This window comes from Lissotriton helveticus, chromosome 1_2, assembly GCF_964261635.1.
Source record: "Lissotriton helveticus chromosome 1_2, aLisHel1.1, whole genome shotgun sequence".
NCBI lineage: Eukaryota > Metazoa > Chordata > Amphibia > Caudata > Salamandridae > Lissotriton > Lissotriton helveticus.
Window position 1 is genome coordinate 353,293,499 of NC_136058.1, and position 20,559 is coordinate 353,314,057.

The 20,559-nt window shown below is 42.0% G+C and overlaps 1 protein-coding gene across 2 annotated transcripts in view; it reads right to left on the minus strand.

Annotated features, from left to right (window-relative positions):
- The window catches only part of LOC144804633 (uncharacterized), a 303,027-nt gene that overhangs the window by 109,603 nt on the left and 172,865 nt on the right, over positions 1-20,559 (minus strand). The gene's annotated exons all lie outside the window — the stretch shown is intronic.

The following is a 20,559-nucleotide window of genomic DNA, read 5'->3' on the forward strand; positions in this document are numbered from 1 at the left end:
CATAGTCCACCCCCTATGTTAGGGATGGCTAAGTCAGGATTTTTACAGACATTAGATTTTGGCGAAAACAACTGTTTTCGCCAAAATCTAACGTGTGCTAAAATCATTTGGGCTGCCTTGTAAATATTGCAATGTATACATCAGCAATATTTTCAAGGTTGTCCATCTGGGGTAGGCCCAGTAATGCCCACTTTACATCTCATTGGAGATGCAAAGTAGGTGTTGTAGGTAGGGCGCTGGTTTTCTCTCTGCTTTTTTGGCTTTATAAGCCAAAAAAGCGGAGATAAAGCCCTTGTAAATATGCCCCCATGTGAGCCGACATTTTGGTAGCTTTGGGAAAAGGTTTAACATTCACACTCATTGCCTAGTAAGCACGCTTGACTTTTCTTTAGTTCCCTCATGAATGAATTTTCTCTGTTTAACCTTGCAGTCGCAGTCCTTCTTTGTATTTGCCAGTACATTAGTCAGTATTGCCAGACACACGAATAACGAAGAGCACCATCTAACAAGCATGCCTAACATTCCAAGAGGCATATTATCAAGCACATGTGAGAATTATCGCAAATCACACATAGCGCGATTTTCATTATCGCCGTCTATTACTGGATTTCAGAGCCGGGTTAGCTATGTATTATTAATGCTTTTCACCCAGGCGATGTGAAATCCAGCTATAGAGGGTGATAACAGGCATTAGCGTGAAAAAAGCAGCAAAAAATGACTTGCAATAATGTAAACCTTGATAATAGGCAGGTGTGGACTTAGCCCTGAGATCCACCTCCCATTTTACAGATGGCTAAGTTGGATAAATAGCAGGAGTAAAAATCCTGCAATAAAATGGCCTTAGCGTGACTATCATCGATTTGCTGGTCTGGGGCATCCTTGTAAATATTGCTATGCAGTTTTAGCAAAGCTTATCCATGTTGTTCTGTGAGGAACGCCCACTTTGCATGTCATTCGCAATAATAATGGCTGACATGCAAAGTGGAGAAGAGACAGCTGCTAACTCAAGGAAGCACGCGTTAGCGTGTCCTTGATAATAGAGCGATATTTAAATCGCTGCTTTTTGGCCGAGCGCGGCTGCTAATGCAGCGAAATTGGGCTTGATAATATGCCCCCATATTGTTTCCCCTGGGTACACACAAAAGCTCCTTCCCAGTCATTGCAACACTGCGCATAAAACCTTAAAATCCACACAGGGAGTAGCTGGTCTGCACTCCCTCTAGGTAGATATCTCCTGGGCACCCACATCAGTTACTTTCCAGTCCTTTCAATACCATGCATATTGCAACATTAACCTTAACTAAATTGGGAGTAGCTGGTCAATCCGCACTCCCCTCGGTATCTAGGACTCACCAAGTCAGATACTACTAACTGCTACCCATCTTATATAGCTCATTTGGACTACCGTCCCCCCTTTTAGTCTCCATCTACAGCGTGAGGATATACACAAGCTAGTCTCTCACCAGTGCGTAACAGGCATAGCCCCGTGATAGATATGATATTTTCAAACTAGTACAACGTTTAAAGTGTGTTTTCCAACTCTTTCTAAGTATAGACTCCATTATAAGTCAGCTAATACTACAGCATCTTTATAAGACAGAATTTGTCATAACAGATCATTTTTCAGGGTTAATTAATGTGATATGTGATATCCTGTCATTTGGTCTTTTTTCCTTTTTCTTTTCCTTCCTTTATCTCCCCCAAGTTATAGGTTCTTTAGACACATAAAATCTGAGGAGAAGGGTAAGTGCAATAGCTTATCCACGCACACCATCAATTTGGACACATGCACGACACTGGTCCTGAAGAAAGCCCACCGAGCCATTGGGCACCGCAGCGGCTGAAACATGTCAACCACTGACCACCCACATTTTTAAAGTAGGTGCTATAGAATAGTAGCCCTTCTAAATACGCACCACACTATTTTTTAACCCTTGCCCCATCTCAATTAGAATAAAATATATCACTGAGAGATGGAGGGAATTTTAAAACTCACTTGATTCACACATTCACCATTTCCGATTACTACTGTAATCACCAGTAGGTCTCCCTCCAGGTGGAGGAAAGCACTTGAAAGGACCCAATGAGGATGCTTTCACATAGGTACATAAGCAGATAATCAAGATATACCGCCACAGTACCACATAGGTGATTGAGGGTTTTTTAAGACGGCCAACACCCCAGACCCTGGTAATAACACCGGACAAGTGATCCATTCTCCTATGATAATTTTACTATCCTCAGGAAACCAAATGGATCTCAGCTTCTGTCTCCCCTGTTTGATTTAAAAAACATATCATGGACAGCTATAGCCCTACTCTCATGATGGTGAAAGGCTACTGCCTTTACCAGGAGTTAAGCAAGCAAGCATGGTGGTGCCAGCATGCCATGTAGTGATTACTAGAAGTGAATAGGCTTTTACACCTGTGTCAGTGGAGTGAGGCCACAGGCCCATTTGAGGAAAGTTGTGCTACTGTGTGCTTATTTCACCCTTGGCCTATATCAAGTTAATATAGTTGTATGGCACGCATATGGTTGCATGTACTGGGTTTATGTGTTGCTTTGAGTGGCACAATACATGGAAGATCTGTGTTCCATTCTGGGAGGGCCAGGGCTGAGTTGCAGAGCCTGGGGGAATAAAGGATTTCTTCCAGACAGATTTGCTGATTGCTGAATTCATGAAAGCTGGGAGGGACACACACTGGAGGAAGGGAGAGCCTGTTGCATGGCGTTCCGATTGAATTTTACCGATTCATGCCCTTATATAAGTATAATTCATGATGCCCTTATATAGGCATAGAAATCAAGCCCTTATTTAGGCATAGCCCATGCTACCCAAACACAGGCATGGCTACTTCCATCCGTTCACCAAACATCACAACGATTTCTTGGAAAACCAGACTCTTAAGCAGAAGGGACTTCCCCCAGCCTGAATTTTGATTTCTCTAGGAACTCATTTATTATGCATGAACATGTATTCCTTAGGGGTTCATCCATGACGTTCATATGCCCGACTTTACGTCAAAGCTGGCATTCCTAAACACCTTCAAGGTATAAATATACCTTCACTTGCTATGGCAAAGCATGTGTTGTTCGGTGCAGTTCGACTACCTACTTGCCCAACACAGCTCGCTTCAGCAAGGGCCGAAGGAAGCCGACTCTCCAGCTGACGCACTGACAAGAAGCTGTCCTCCTCTGCTCCGGTGTTTCCTACTCCCCTTGCGGGGTGTTGGGAAATCGAGTCCAAGACAGAGATACAAAACCTCCTTCATTCTAAGGTATGGAGCTGATTAGAACCTAGAGAAACCTTTGGCAATTCTTGGCAAAACTAAACATATGCTAAAGTCCATACGTACTTCTTCCCTCGTAGTAGACCTAGGTTAGGTACATTGGGGTAGGCGTATTTTAGAAGCACCAGTTGAGTATTTTAGTCTATGTTATTTATGTATGTATTTGTATATGGCTTAGAAACCATGCAATGCTATTATAGTACTATTTCATATTACTGTTTACACTGTACGCATTATACTTTGCATTCTGTCTAATGATTGTAGCAATTCACCTCTCTTTCTTAATTAAGTAGACTGTTCAATAAACCTTTTATTGAAATGCCCGTCTCTCTATTATCTCTGCAACTCTGTAGAAACGAAGCATGCACGATCGACTGAGTAAAATAGTTATCTATTGTTTCCACGACTCTGAAGATATTTGTTCCAGTCCTAGGGAAACCAAGTTGTCATGTTTATGCGGTTGTCAGACACTAATCCCTTCTTGTGTATTCAAGAAAGTTTCTAGTGACCTCTGAGCTAGCTGGCATTCACTATTAAGTCAAGTATATTCGATAGAGACCTAGTCAACCTCAGTCCAACGTCAAATCTATAGGACATATTATTCCAATGCGCAGGGCCTATTGGGAATATAGGAACTACACTACAAGCCAGCCAGACTCCTAAGAACACTTCAAAGGGTACAACTTGATTCTGAGAAAGGTCACTGGCAAGGGGCCTGGGCACATCCTAGGAAGGAGATTGAGACTGTTGCTGATATCGAGGTGAGAAACTCTAGTTACTCCCATAGCCTGTGTTGTGTTCTTCCTTCAAAAGGAAGAAGACCCGTAATTCAGGGGCATATTTACAAGGGCATTGTGCAACCGGAGTGTCACTCTTTACGACTCTGCGGTGGCACAATGCCCTTCTCTATATTTTCGAGGTGGCTCTAAGCCACTTTGCATGACTTAACACCTTATTGTAAATATGGTACCCTTTGACGAAGTTGTCTGCGTCACAGGGATGTACAATGGGTGTTGCGGTGGGCATTCCCACGCAACACCCAAAGTTTGGAGCGACAAAGAGAAATACTTTATTTCTCCTTGCTTGATGCTTTTCTATGTGCGCTGAGTAAAGAGCGAATCACCACTAAAGATTGTTTAGGTGCAGGGAGGTGTCTCTTCCTGCACATTAACGACCATGGTGCAAGGGTGCCTGCACCGGGGCTAGGCAGTTTTTTCAATGCAAGGGAAAACACACGGGTGCGCCATATTTGTGTAAATACAGAGCATCCCTTTGTTTCTGAAATGCTTGCAATGCCCTGCTGCATCCTTTTCTTTGTAAATATGCCCCTTAATCTCATTTTGTGTTTGGAAATGGATCATAGGAAGGGAAACTTCAGATACCTAGGAATTGGCAGGGGTCAAACAGTAAGTCGGGCTGTGCAAGGAGGAGAGTCTCTTCAAGGCTTCTACTTTTGACCAAAACTGGTGGTTGAGGTTTTCCAGTCTCCCAGCTGAGTGAGGGTGCATTACCCAGGGAAATCCAAACCACCTGCCCTGGAGACTGGTACCAGAGTTCCTGTGAGGAAGAGGAGTGAGATTAAAGTAGGGAGGTGCCAATGGGGTCATAGGTCATAGCAAGGTATGAGGAAATTTAGGTCAGTTGTTGCTGCACAAATCGGGTTGTCACCCATGGGCAGGTTAAAGTCAGCAACCCTACATGCCAGAGAGGGCCTCTGGGAAGAGAGTATAACTACTGTGCCAATTGGGCTGTAGAATGTGTGTGGTGTAAACACCACACACATCCAAACAGAGGGGCCAGCCATGAAAACTGCATTACTGTCATGTCTATAAGATCATAGCCTGTGTGCAGAGTAAGTTGTAGACCCCATATGCCACAACAGGAGCACATTGAAGAGTAAAGGTGTGCTGATGCCAAAAGGGAAGGCCACCATGGTGACCTGCAGATGCCTGAGTCCCGACTGAAGCACCCAAACCCAAACAATAGTCACCCCAGCTATGAGAGTGATTAAAGGAACTTAACACCTCATCTTAGGAAGCACCACAGATAACCAGCTGCTGTCTCGGCAAAGCCGATAATGCTTTTACCACCCGCAGCGACTGCAGACCTCCACTACATCTGAGCATGAGATACTCCCAGGGTCTCTGCTAAAGCAAACCATGCTAGATTGGGCAAGACTGATCACAGTGCCGAAGGGCCCAGGAGAACTTGTTCTGCCTCAAAGTACTGAGGGCGCAGGAACACTTTTGACTTTGAAAGAGTAGTAGTGGGTCGCCTTACAGGGGCCTAACCTGAATGTCACCTTCAAGTATTGTGAATGGCCACTACCAAACGAGAGAAGGAAGTGGGACTCAGGGTCCTGCCTATCTCATGCTAGAGTACTGACCTCAGAAGAACTGTGTGCATTATTCGAGTATGCCGTGTTTTACTTTGTGTTCCCATATAAATACTTCTTTTTTTATAAAAGCTAATATTTGACAGGACAATCATCTATTACTGCTGTTTAACATAGTTGAGTAATGAGTCTATGTTAACCAACTGCATCAACCCTCCCCCTTCTCCACATAAAGCTTTGAATTGTTCCACCAATGCTACCACTGAGAGTCAAGTGTTGAAAGTGTACTTAGCCCAGTTGCTCTGGACACATAATAGGTCGGGTCCCGGGTCATCAGGAGATAGTGTGAATATGTTCCATGGGCCTGTCATTAAAAGTATGAGGTGTAAAAGGCTGGGATTTTTGGTACTTCTTTTCTTGCCAGAAACTCTTTCACCATGTTATTCAACTTGCCCTCCATTTATGAGTTCTTATCACATTCTATTAATTTTCAATATTTCAAGCATGGTTTAGTCATCTCAATATATCTATTTGGCTTGTATGTATGCATGAAGGACCACTTGCACAGTAAGGAAACACAGCGAGCCATTGGGCAGTGGAGCATAGAGCAAAATAGTGTGATACCAGAGGAATGTATATGTCTGTTGGGTCTGTTTGATTGCCATCACTATTTAAACAGATAATTACAGAAGGAAAATACATTGATTGAAGAGTTGTGTGCTTAATTATTTCATTAATTTAGTAAAAAAATAGTTTGTCATATCTGAGTGGGGATGTCATTGCAATAGGAAAAGGGAGAGAAGCCTGGAATAAAATCTTTAAATAGTTGTACGAAAGTGCTTAATACAATGAAGAATCAACCTTCTACCTTTGTAGTAAATCAGTCAATCAACCAAACAGATTTATAAAGCAATGTAAAACACCGGTGAGGGTCTCAAAGCGCTGGACTTGCTAGCTGAGAAAATAGTGAAAAAGAGATAAAGCAGAAGATAGCACTTGGAAAAATGGGGAGAGCAAGGAGAAAACAGTAAAAACTAGTCAAAAGCAAGAGAAAGCATTCTGAAAAATGGGAGGAAAGGACCGAAAAAGCAGTGAAAACAAAAAGCAAAAGCAGGAGAAAGTACTCAGAAAACGAGGGAGAGGAAGGGGAAAGTAGTAAAAAACGAATGAGGATAACGCAGGAAAAACCACTCAGGAAAACATGGAGGAAGCGGGGAGGTACAGCAGAACGAGAGAGATGGGCCTGGGACCTGCTTATTGGGGTCACACTGTGGTAATTTAGCAATAATTAGACTAAGCATTAGCAGAAGACATCTCATGTTTAGATATGATCTTGTCCGTTTACGGAATCCATTTTGTATTTCTGTCGGCCATTTTGGCTGCCATGTTTTTGGTCCTACCTTCCTGTCAACTGCTCTTAAAATGTGCCTAGAGACAAGATATCTTTATCCTTCTCTACTTTGAACATGCTCTGTTCAGTCTGCAACTGCTGCTAATTTGTAACTGTCAAAATGTGTCCACCAGAATAGGCTAACAGATAGCCCTTCCTACTTGTTGCTAGCACACTCTCTGAATGACCTTATATGTAATATAACCAACACTCTGTGCCTTGTACCGCCTTTATTTGAGCCCCTGAATGGGTATAAAAGGACCACGTTCCTTCTAATCAGTGTGCTACCTCATACTTTATCGAAGGGTGCTGTGTGAATGTAGTTCCACCTCTTGAGGATTAATAAACTCTGTCTTTACTATTCCAGTTTCTGTGCCAACTTCTTACTATTGGTCTAAAGGACTTTATGCAGAGAAGAGCGAATCCCTTGCATGAGTAGGCCTGGCTGAGGCTTGCTACAACAAATCTGCGCCCTCCGTTAAGTAGGTCCTGAGAGGAGGAAGGGACGCTGGGAGGCGGTGGGTGGGGCTATGCGGAATGTGGAAAAATGGGCAGCAGGCGGTAGTGACAAATGAGTGTAAAAACAAAAAGCAGTGGAAAATGAGGGGACAATGGAGATAAAGAAGAGCGTTGCAGCAGCATAAGAGACCTGGGTCTGGGGTCACGCTGCAGACTTTATTAGGTAGGTCCTGGCAGGAAGGAGGGGGCTAGGAGGCAGTAGGCGGGGCTAGATGGGAAGCAGGAAAATGGGCCGCATGTGGGAGCAGCAAATGAGGGACAACACCAGTAGAAGCAGTGGAAAACAAGGGAAATCACCAGGAAAAAGCATAAAACAAATGTGGGAGAGGAGGGAAAAAGCAGTGAAAACAAGGCAAAAGCATGAGAAAGGAATCAAAAAACAGGGGAGAGGAAGGAGAAAGCTGTAAAAATCAAAGCAAAACTAGGAGAAGGGTTTCAGAAAAATGGGGGTAAAGGAAGGAGAAAGAAGTGAAAAACAAGCAATAGCAGGAGAAATCACTCAGAAAAAAGATGTAGAAAAAAAAGAAAGCAGTAAAAAATGAGGCAAAAGCAGGAGAAGGCTCTGAGAAAGATGCAGGAAAGTAAGGAAAAAGCTGTGAAAAACGTGGGAAAAGCAGGAGAAAGCACTCAGAGGAAGCTGAGCTGTGCAGCAGAGTGGGAGAGCTGAGTCTCAGCAGAATTTACAGCTGGTGAATTATACCCATATTTAGCAGTTCTATCTGACAATGAAGGGTTTTACCATTACAAACATGGTCCACGTTAGGCCTCTAGTATCCAAATTGTGCACACACTTTTTGTAAATTCTTTTTATTTCCTGGCAGAGATTTTGGACTTTGTGTTCTGGGTGAGTATGAAGGGGTGCTTCACTTTAGGGTGTTGAAGGGGATGCAGCAGACTTTGAAAATCATGCAGGTAGGCAGAGGAGGTCAATGGAGTAGACTGTGCATATACTGAATAAATGCATTTTTTATTTTACCAGTAAAAATTCATGTGTTTCAAGTTAGATGCGTGCTTATAGTTCGTATTTGCACACACTCACACAACCAGACATTTACAGACTCAGTTGCACTCCTATAAACCCATATTTGTGCCCATCACTCATGTAGCTAGACATTCACTTCCACACTCAGTCACACACCCATAAAACCATTCACACACCAATTTACTCACCTATACGTCCAAGTTTGTATACAAGTTTGCCCTTACAGCCTTTGAGGATATCCACTTAATGCAATGTGCACCCAAAAAAATGTTTTAAGAGGACAACTTCAGCACGCTAAAGGAGGATGCTTCTTTAGCTTCAATTTTCCAAAGCTCTGGAATTCTCAACCCTAAACCATAAGGTGTCAAGGTTCCGAGCTGCACTTTTGCAAAACCATTAAAACCTAGCTCTTTCAGCCTTGAGTGTTCATATGCTTGACCTTGTCCAATCTCTGTTTTGCTGTGCATACTCTTGCTCTTAACATGCCTGCGGGTCGCCATGCGCTTTACAAATCCCACAGCATAGAATAGCACTCTTGAGAAGGGAATATCCTGATTGTAGTTGGTCTTAGAATCAGGGCTCCTACGCATAGTGGGTCAGAAAAGGAAGGAAATGAGTAGAAAAAAGTACCTGAGGAGAGAGGGGATCCCTCACAGTGAGAGCGTTCTTTATTGGATTAATACAGGAAGTAGTGTCTCCTCCCAAACCCAGTCCCCTGAGGAGCTCAAGGACAGACAGGCTGTGAGGGAGCTGAGGTTGCAGCTCGCCCAGCTCGCTGCAGAGAAGAGAAAAACTTAGGCTGAGAGAGCCTAGGAGGAGAAAAGGGTCTTGTTGGTTTAAGAAGTGACTGTCAAGGAGGTGGACTTGAAGGCCAAATAGTTGTTAGAGTCTGCCAAACATGAAGGGAGCAAAAATACTGTGACCAGTGCAGAAGAAACTTGGTGTCTGACTGTAAGGAGGGGGGTAATATAGACAGGTTGTTTCAGATAAATGAAGTCGCTCTAGAAATACCGTGGATCTCTGAGGAGGATTGGGGAGCTGGCCTTTGGAGTCATTTCCTGGTCGTGGAAGGGACTTCCTACTTGCCGTAGAGAAGGGGAAGAGGATGAGGTATTGTACCATGAAGGAGGCCCTTGTCAGTAAATATGAATGCTCTCCAGAGGAGTGCAGGTTGAAATACACGAACAGTCAGAAATTGTGTCACCCGTTCTGGGAGAATGTTATGGGGCATTTTGAAATGTTTCTAATAAGTACTGTTGTTTTTTTACGAACTTTTTCTGACAGATTTATACTTTTCATTTTTTTCCAAGAGAATTAGGACGAAGGAACTGGCTTCTGACTGTGAAAAACATGAAGGTTCAATGGATAGCTAAGAAAATAATTAAATATTTCTACTGACAGTACTTTTTACATCTATGTGAATGGGAACACAATACGTGTTGCTTTATCTTTTTTTTCCAGGGTGTCTTTTGGAATGACACATGTAATATACTGTTCTATTAAAGAAAGTACAGACCCATCTGTGTTTGTTCCAAATGTATGTGCATCTTTACACTGAACAGCATATGAATATGAGGAGTATTTCTTGCTTGGTACTGTGTTCACAAAAATAATTCAGTTATTTCTCCAAGAGGTGGCTATTTATTTGTTGCAGATTAAGGACGGCATAGTTTGAAATATGTGCTTAAAATGCTTCCAAACATTTGCCAGATTCAAAGAGAAAATTACTCCTGGTGTCTTGATTTTGCTGAGTTTATAGTTACATTTTTTTTTCTCAAAAAAGTCATGTAAGTCATCCCATGGATATTTTGCACAGCTCAGAATTAGAAACCAAGTCTGTGTTTCTCAATTTCTCCACTCCGTAATCAGTTACAAACACATAGTATGCAGTGGTGAGTTTTTGTACAATGTTTATTTTTTTCTCAATGTTCATTGATGATTATTTCAACAGTATATCACTTTTGGTGTATGAGTATAGAGCCCGAGAACACAATAAAAAGGCAATGCATCAACAGAAGACATTTGTACTGTAACAAGCATGTGTCTTTTTGCACAGAGAGTAAGCATCTTATTTAAAGATTTCAAGGTAGGTGGTATTATAATGACTGGAGCCGATGGTGGTTGTCCTTGGGGTTCTTTGCAAGAAGATTGACCTGGATTACCTAGTTTCTCCCACATCATCTTGTTGTACACCTTTTTATAAATTGTTTTTAAGTGCTTCCACATGGAACTTGTCCCATGTGAATACTTCTTGGCAGTGTCCCAATTAACTGTATTATGCAAATAGTACACTGTACTAATTTATCTGTAACCTTCTTTTCCCCTGAAGGTATTATAAAATGCTTCTAGACAACACTTTGTTTTGTGCTTGCTGGTGTAAAGATATACCTGCATATATCTGAAGTGGTTGTGCAGAGAACTGTAATTCTAAATGGTAAAATAAATTATGTTATGTGTATTTGGTAATTGTCTTGTTTAAATTATTTTGTAACGTGTTGATAAAGTGCATTTGTAAAGTTATAAAAATGTATATTAGTAATTTTACTTATGGGTCACAAACACACCCATACAGGTACTTATGTATGAGCTCACACACTTATAGAGTCATTTACACACCCACACATACACTCATATGCTCACTCAAAATCAGTCACACACCCATTTACACATGCAAACGGAAACTTAGATAAACTCAAATACCCTACATTCATTCACACATCCACTCATACAGTCACTCACACACCAAGCCAGACACTTATATAGCATCTCATACATCCAGTTATACATTGATACACCTACTTACAGACCCAGACACATATACCAAAACAGCTACCTACATACCCAGTCATACACTGTTAAAACCAGACTCAGTGTGACACATCCATGCACAGACCAATAAAACCTCTGACGCACCCAGGGACACATCGATGCAGCCGCTGATATAACTGAGCCACAGGCTGAAGCAACTACTGATACACTCAGCCACACTCTAATACAGTCACTTATTGATACAACTTCTTTGAGATATTGAAGCAAACACTGATACAGCCTCTCAAACACCCATACAGATACAACCAGTGTCACATTCAAGTACATGCTAATACAGACACTAACATACCCAGCCAAACATTAATGCATCCAATAAGACACTCATGTACACACTGACACATGTAATGCCACTAACAGACCCAGGCATACACCAGTGCAGACACTGACACACCAGGCATACACAAAAAAAGACATGACACACCCAGCCAAAAATGAATGCATCCAATAGTACATCCAGGCATATACTGATACATACATTCAAACGCCCAGGCATACACTGAGACAGCCAGGCATACAACAATGCAGACACTGACACACCCAGGCATTCACTGATGCAGGCACTGACACAACCAGGCATTTGACAATGCAGACATTAACACAACTAGGCACACTCTGATACACAGACTGAAACACCCAGTCATACACTGATGCATAGACTGACACACCCCGGCATACAGAAAGCCAGACACTGGCACACCCATTCAAACACTAATGCATCCAATAAAATACTTAGTGACACATTGATGCTTACAATGAAAGACCCAGACATATACCAATGTTACACCAAGGCAGACACTAATGCATCCAATAAAACATTTAGGGACACACTAACGCATACACTGAAAGACCCTGGCATACACCGATGCATACACTGACACACCATGGCAGACACTAATGCACACACTGACACACTCAGGCATAAACTGATGCTTAGACTGACACACCCAGGCATACAGCAATGCAGACACTGATGCACCCAGACATTCACTGATGCATACACTGGCACAGCCAGGCATATGACAATGCAGGCACACACTGAAATAAAACACTGAGGGACACACTGACACATACACTGAAAGACCCAGGCATTCACTGATGCATACACTGACACACCCAGGCTTACAGCAATACAGACACTGGCACACCAAGCCAAACATTAAGGCATCCACTACCACAAATATACTGTAGGCAGTTTCATTGACTGTAAAACTACATTTACAATATTTAATATTATGTTTCTGTGGAAAGATATACATTGGTAGTAGTCTATGCAGCTTAAAACTGCGCAATCAGGAGCATGTGAGAGTCATACAAAATAATGATGTCAAATATCAGGGAGCACATCACATATGTAGTGATCATACCAATAACACAGCCATCAAGTTTCATGCCATTGATCATGTATCAATAAGTGAAATGGGCGGCAACAGAGAATTACAGTTGAGACAACTTGAGGTGAAATGGATCTGCCGCCTACGTAGTGTTAGGTTTAGACTCAACATTAATAATTAATTTCATTACTTTTGGTAAAAGGGAAATGTATAGAGATTGATAACCATCATGTTTCTCTCAATTTCCACATGCTGTCTAATGAACATTGTTTGTGTACCGTAATGCTGTATAATGGGATTTTCTGCTTGTCCACTGAGGTTGCTTTTTCTGATTATTATTAGCTCAATTGATGTATATTCGAGGCCATTCGTGACTTGGGTTTTATGAATTACTTAAGAATGGAAGTATATCTATTTACAAAAAGAATCCCATCGAGTATAAGTATTCTAAATGACAGATATGACAAACTGCCCTCAGGATCAGATATGAATTTGAGGATCTGTACGTTTTACTAAGGAACTTCTCCCTATCTCTCAATACTGTTTTGACTATATATATTTTCGCTCATTGTTTGTGAACATTAGATCATATGTTCAATTTTTTTTAAACTTGTGATGAACAATACGACTGGGCTCTCCCCTGACAATTTTAGCGAAGTAGGCACACACTAAAAGATGCTCCGGGTATTTGAAAGATACAATAAGCCCTCAGGAAATAAATCATATTTTTAAAATAATTTGACAATTTTTGTCACTATGGACTTCTGTTGAATAATATTTGTTTGATTTGATTGTATTGTATATACTCAGAAAGTAATGTAGGTCTTATGCCATGGTAAAATGGCGCTCTCACTTTCCGAGATTCTAGAAGGGCTTGATACACAAAATGGCGCTCATGTTTTTAGCAACTACAGCGATAGCTTTTTAGGTCGAGTAATTTATTACTCGAAACCTATTACATCTGACCAAAACTCTCTTGAACAAGCCGGATTTCCTACAATGCATGTTAAATTTTCAAGCGTGACGTATGGCCAGGCGCATGCTTGGCCTCACTCACACCCCATGCTGGTTCCCTCCACTCACTCGCTCACCTGCTCCCCCCCCCCAGCCCCATCCGCCTCGCACACCACATCAAAGGGCACACCACATCAAAGGCTGCTGCTTCGCCGTCCACCCACCCACCCCCCCCCACACCTACTCGTGTTGCTGTTTGTCTTGTGTTCTTCTCGTTTTCCCGATGTTGTCTCCCTTGTTAGATATGCTGGAAACGCTAGTTCGTTCTACAACTCTTTTTGTTTTTTTTTAAATGTATTTATTTATTTGCTTTTCTTGGTATTGCGAACAATTGTCACATTTCAAAGTTGCATTCATCCCACAATAATTACATCAGCAATTTGCAGAATTATCAGATCCAGTTATGGCCAATTCTTTTTCAAATCAATGATCTGCTGTCTCGGTCTATTGGTCAATTAAAATTAAATGTGGTACACTTAGTATTAAAAGTAAACCCTTTAAATGAACTAAAACAACCAAATATTACAGGAACATAACAGATGCTTTAGAATGGGAAGTTGAAAAACCTCTGCAAAAAACAAAATAATGTAACAAGGAACTAATACTTAGGAAATAGAATTTATATATTTACTGAAAAAAACAAAAGTTGGGACGTTATACTTAGGATCAGATTTCTTTTGTATGAAACCATTGAAATTCAGCATTTATGGTTACATGAGCTAACTGTAACGTATACCCCATCAATTCACTACTTATGGCCTCACATATTTCATCACTTATGACATGGTCAGTGACATCACTGAGGACCTCACTAATGACATCTAAAATTACATCACTACACTACATCATCCACAGAAACACTCACACATCCACATCTCCCCCTTATACAGCCTCTCATATACCCACAGTACCAATCACATACCTAATCACAGACTTATAAGAGTAATCACATACACACTCACTCATCCAGAGCCACTCATATACCCACCCACTCACGCATACAGCCATTCACACAAGCACTCACTCATACTAACCCGTACAACCACTTACAAATCCACTTACTCAACCATACAGCCGCTCACAAAGTCAGTCAATCACCAACAGAGCTGCTAATAGAGCTTATCACTCACCCACTTACACATCAATTCACTCATCAAAAAAACACTCACATACCCTTCAACATCCATACAAGCACTCACGCCCACTCACTCACCTATACGGCCACTGAAGCATACTGTTAGGGGCTCATTAGGATGGCGGACGGAATAGAGCGTGTCCGCCATCCTGGTGTAAACTGGAACCGTCTGCCAAGCATGTGGCAGTCCCGCACACCAGATCAGGATGCGACCGCCACCGTGGCAGTCAGATCCTGCATCCTAACTTTGCGGTATTTGCTGCTGACAGCAGCACCAGCCGCAAATCAAAAATGCCATGTTGTGCATTTCACTGCACTTTGTGGCAGGCTAAGTATACCCTTACCTCCCCCAACACAAGGGGGGCAAACAACAGCCCCCAAACGCAATCCCTACCAGCCTTTCCATGGCAGGTCCACCGCAATGGAAAGGCTGTCTCCATACTTCATTGTAAATTGGCGAATAGTGCCTGCTAGGCAGTGAATTGCTGGGACGTAACTTATAGTTAACTCAAGTAACTATACCTGCTGAATTTCTATGGTTTTGTATGAGTAAAATCTCAGACTAACTTTCCTGTAACCTTTTGTTTTTTCAGTGACTATATATATATATATATATATACACTTAGCTTACCAATACTTACAGCTTACTATGAATGATAAAGGCACAAATACTTACCTGGGTGGTAAAGGCAGCTTTGTGAAGGCTGTTTTACTGTGGGTGATTAGGCCTGTGATAGGGCTTAGCCCAGATGGCTTTGTTGTACGGGTCTTTGCTTTGCAGTGATATCAAGTCCCTGGAAGCAATAGTTTGCAAAAAAGACAATTTGGTGTTTTAGGACACAATATGATGGAGATGATGTGTGATTTGGCTGTGGGATTTTAAAACAAGCCATTAGAGGAAGAGCAGTAGGACTGTATTTTCAAAAGGCGAGAAGGAGCCTGGAAGTGGATATTTTTGTTCAGACCTATTGGCTTTCCCAGTTGTGTTATACAAATAGCTTGGACACTGTTAGTGATGTATAACTCTCCCCCACACAACATAGAGACCTGGGTGGAGTTCAGAGTCCTGCTGCACTGAATTCTGTGAAGTGCCCAAAATACTCCAGCCTGCTACATGGAGTTCAGCGAGCAATGGAGTTTGGTACGTAGCACTATTCGCGCTGATTTTAGCACTAGGAGTTTCTCCTGCACTGTAAAATAGGCGCAAATGCCATCATGTGGCGTGCCAGAGGGTGCTGCTCCTTTATGCCGCTCGAGTAGAATTTCTACTCCAGCGTCAGCTTTCTCAACACAAACTGTAGTGACCTTCCACAACCACCCATGTTCAGAAATCTTGCTAGGAGGCCGTCTAGTGTGCGACTTCTATAACTTAGCTTCTTACCTGCGCAGGGATATGCTGACACAGTCCGTTTGGTGTTTTCCTGATCCAGTCCATGTTTTGCATTACGCAGTCTGCAGTCTGCAGCCTGCAGTCCAGCCAGTAGCTAGTGGAGCAGCAGGAGCTTCGGGAGAGAGCTCTGGCATGTCGCTATCTGTTCTTGGTCCTCTCCCCTCTCTACGGCTGTCACTTCGGGTCGCCTCGGGGCCCCGGAGCTGCTCAGTGCAGCCCAAGGACTGGGTTCGGTCGGACGGAGGTGCGTGGGTGCAGCTCCTTGGTGTGGACCTGGTGACTGTGCTGCTGGGCAGCTGGCTCTCGTTTCTGCATCGGAGCCTCGGCGGTATTGGCGTCCTCCTGTGGCTGGTTCCCACTTCTGCCTTCTGATCTTCCTTGCGGTGAGCGCCAGCAGCTGGCTCCCACCTTTGTTTGGCGTTTTGGCGGCATTTGTGGGTAGCGGGATTGGGTCCCTGAAGGTGCCTGGGGGTGCGGGTGCTGTGGACCCGGTTTGCGGTTCTGTTCCGCCCCCATACCTGCTGAATAAATGCCAACAATTGCTTTTAATGAGTAATTGTAAGTGAGGGCTGAGCTGGAGGGGAGAGCTGAGCTGAGCTGCCTTTTGGTTAGTATTCCAGCAGTGGTGCAGTGGAGCTGCAGAGCACCAGCGGGAACTAAAAGACTTCCTGGTTTGTGCTAGCCTGTGCCACACCTGTCACGGGCTGGCAGTGTAAAGCTTTGCTCTATCTTAAAAGTTCGCACTGCTATTATTACTTTAAAGCACGAAAAAGCAAACAAAGCCATTATTTCTTCCTCATAGCTTCATCTTGATTCGGGCAAACTTTCCACAATTAATAGTGAACATTAACAGTCAACATCTAATGACAATAATACAATAAAACAATATTCAGTATAATTCGCAGTACAAGCTTGATTGAGCGCGTATAGGAGCTAAGGTATAGTGTAGGAGCGGGAACTGGGTCAGAAGAGGAGGAGGAGGAGTACTGCGTTCACCTCGAGGTCCTGCTTACATTTGGGCTGCTATTGCATAAGAAAGTAAAGATACTGGTGAAGGTACTGGTTGGAGTGGTTGGAGTGGTTGTAGTGGTTTCACTATGCACTCAGGCAGAGAAAGAGCCTCTGCAACTAGTACAAGAAGAACAAGAAAAACTCAGGCATTAAGGGCACCAAAATTAAAAGCAAATGCAGTAGGAGTGAATCAATCTCTTATTTCTCCTATCGCACGAATATTTGAAAAGTCCTCAAAAATCCCATGTAAATTAGATTTTATGAAGGATCCATTGGAGGCTATTATGTCAATGCTAATAGCAGTAGAAGCAAGCAATCTCCAAACACAGATTCAACCAGAAAGTAAAAGTGTACAAAATCTTGGACAAGTCTCAGATGCACAAACACTGAGTATGTGTACGCATCCTTTTGAAATGGAAAAAATGGTAAATCCAAACACAACAAAGGGTCATGTTACGGATCTCGAAATGTTAAGTGTAGACCAATTAATACAAAACAAACAGAGTGATTTGGATGCACCTGAAAGATCAGTGGATATATCGACCGTCAGTATCCTGCCACCTTTGGAGGTAAATGTAATAATTGAGAAAATCAAATGGGAGCCTGGCACAGAGAGTAATTCAATATTACCAATAGCAAAACAAGGGACTTCAGAATTAATCAGAGATAGAACATTACCATGCAAAGTTAGTAGTGATGTCTGTGTAAAAGCTGATGGGGATATGGATCCTAACAAAGAATCTGACAAGGATAATAGTATAACGTATCTCCTTAACACGGATGGTCTGGATGGATATAAAGCAAATAAAGGAGAACATAGAAAAAGTAAAGAAGACATACAGTTATGTAGTACACGCAGTGATAGGTGTAACTTTAATAACATAGCATCCCATTGTAATACAAAAAAATATACGGAAAGCAATTACATAATGAAGAATGAGAATGGCACTCAAGTGGATTGTAATGTTGAAAAAATATGAGTAGCCAACAACACCATCATTCCACAACAACAACTACAAGTAATCAGGAATTAGGGTCAATCTGGGATATTTCTTACCGTACATCCGCTATGACTTTGGAAGCTCTGACATTTCAATCAAATAAAATGGAGATTCAAGTGTATCTACTTCACGTGATGGCAAGCTTGGTGGTGGGCATAGACCAGAAACTAGCAGAGTTAAACAGCCTAATAACAAAGCACCATTGCAGGCCTATACTACAATCATTGATTCCAAATGTGCCCCAATGATTAGCCAATTAATAACATTACCTCAAGCAATGACCACAATTCTTGAAGACGTAAGAATAAATCTGCAAAATGGGAGAAATAATGTAGAAGGAGAAAAGTGGAAAACCAACGACACTAAACCAAAAACGGGGCAAACCGAAAACGTGAGTCTCCCAGGGAGGTGCCCTACAAAAGTAGCACAATTACGTTAACAGGAAATGATCAACAACAAGAGAGTAGGATCTCTGAGACAAAGAAACTGGACAACACATGTAAGGAAGATACTGTGAAGGAATTAGTAATAAATGAATTTGAACCCTTACTATCCATAGAGGTGATATCAATTAAGGAAAAAACGGGTATAACTTTAAAAAAAATCAGTTCTTATCCAATAATGGGAACAGCGGACAACAAAGGAATGGAAGTAGATCAGAGTTTACCACAGGATATAAAAAAATCATTAAGTTTAATTGATGAGGAAACCCCTAGTAAGGGAGAGGAAAGGGAAGAAAAATCACTGAAGTATCATTTATCGAAAAAGCATAAGAAATAACTGCGTAAAGCACGGAATAAGGCCAAATCCAGCTTATTAATGACAACACAAGATTTAGAAAGAAAGTCTAATGCTTTGAAAGATGATAATTCTTCAAAGTTGGAAGGCCTTCAGGGAAAACAAGTTAAAGAATCTCATGTGGATATGAGCTCTCTAACCAACGGAAGTATTAAGAAGCACTTTGCCTTATTTAACAAAGGTGCCAGGGAAAATTACCCTAAAGAAGACACAAATGATACACAAAACTTAAAAGATGGAGATAACTTATTATCAACTAGCGAAGTAAAGTCCTATGATCCAGAAAGAGATGGGAAGGAGAAAGGATTGTTAGGATCTTATGGTGGACCAGAAACGATACCTACGGAGCAAAATAGAAAGGAAAAATAACAAAACCAAGGATCACTCCTATCAATGTAAAATCGAAGGAGGAACAGAGTGTGAACATAGATAGACATCTCCTACAAACAATTCAAAGAACAATACAGGTACAGGTCGAAAAGATGGATAATAAAAAAAATTCAACCATAAATGAGAGGATCAATAGGGGAAGAGATGATGAGAGTGAAAACCAAACGAAACCAATATTTCAAAGAACAATTCAAGCTCAATATAATTTGTCACACAGTACATGTGAAAAAATGGATACTGTTAAGAAGTTAGCTACAACGGAAAAAACAATGATATGAAGAAAGAAGACATGGATGGTCAACTAACTAATAAAATGCTAGGATCAACTCAGGGCATAAATCATAATAGTTCTCAGGATCTCCAAAGGTAAAAAAACAGGCGATACAAAGGTATAAGGGATAACGACAAAGAGCCTCAGCAGCCCTCAAATTACGACCTCCTACCTGCTTTAGATCTGGGAAGTTGAAAGACAACAGTAGGTGATAAACTGCAATTGATTTTTGTCCCGGAATATTGTTCAAGAGGCAGGCACGATATCCTAAATATCATGCTTTGGGAGGCGGTGAGAAGCAAGGGGAGCCCATCGCCTTTACTACACAGGTACTATACTGGAGGCGTTTTCGAGCTAGTACTCCGGTAGCAATTCTGTTTTGGACCACAATTCTTCGCCTAAACAAGTACACATGCTTTAGACGCTCAGACCGCTGATACCCCAGCCCTTTAACTACCCAGTCTCCTAAGCCCCCCATCCAGAGGTCATTTTGGGGAGCCATAGGAGCCACTGCAGAATAGGCAGTAGGAGTGGAGTGGAAGTGGGAGTGGGCCAGAGTGAACCGTATCATCGTTAGAGGGTCAGAGTGAGTCACAAACATTTGTCTAATATTGTCTAAACCAATAGGAGGCATCTGAAATAGTATAAATACAGAGAAATACTAAGAGCACAGTTCCTGGAACTCTCAATGCCAAGACAGGCAGAAATCAACAAATTGAAGAATCAACTCAAGAGGGAGAAACAACGAATAAAAAGTACAGCAGAAGATAAAAACTGGGTTGATCTGCGGATAGCAGCAAAACATTACAACCAACGCACTTACTGGTCCTTAATTGCAAAAGAGACAGGCACAAAAAAGGCCCTGCAAGCTAT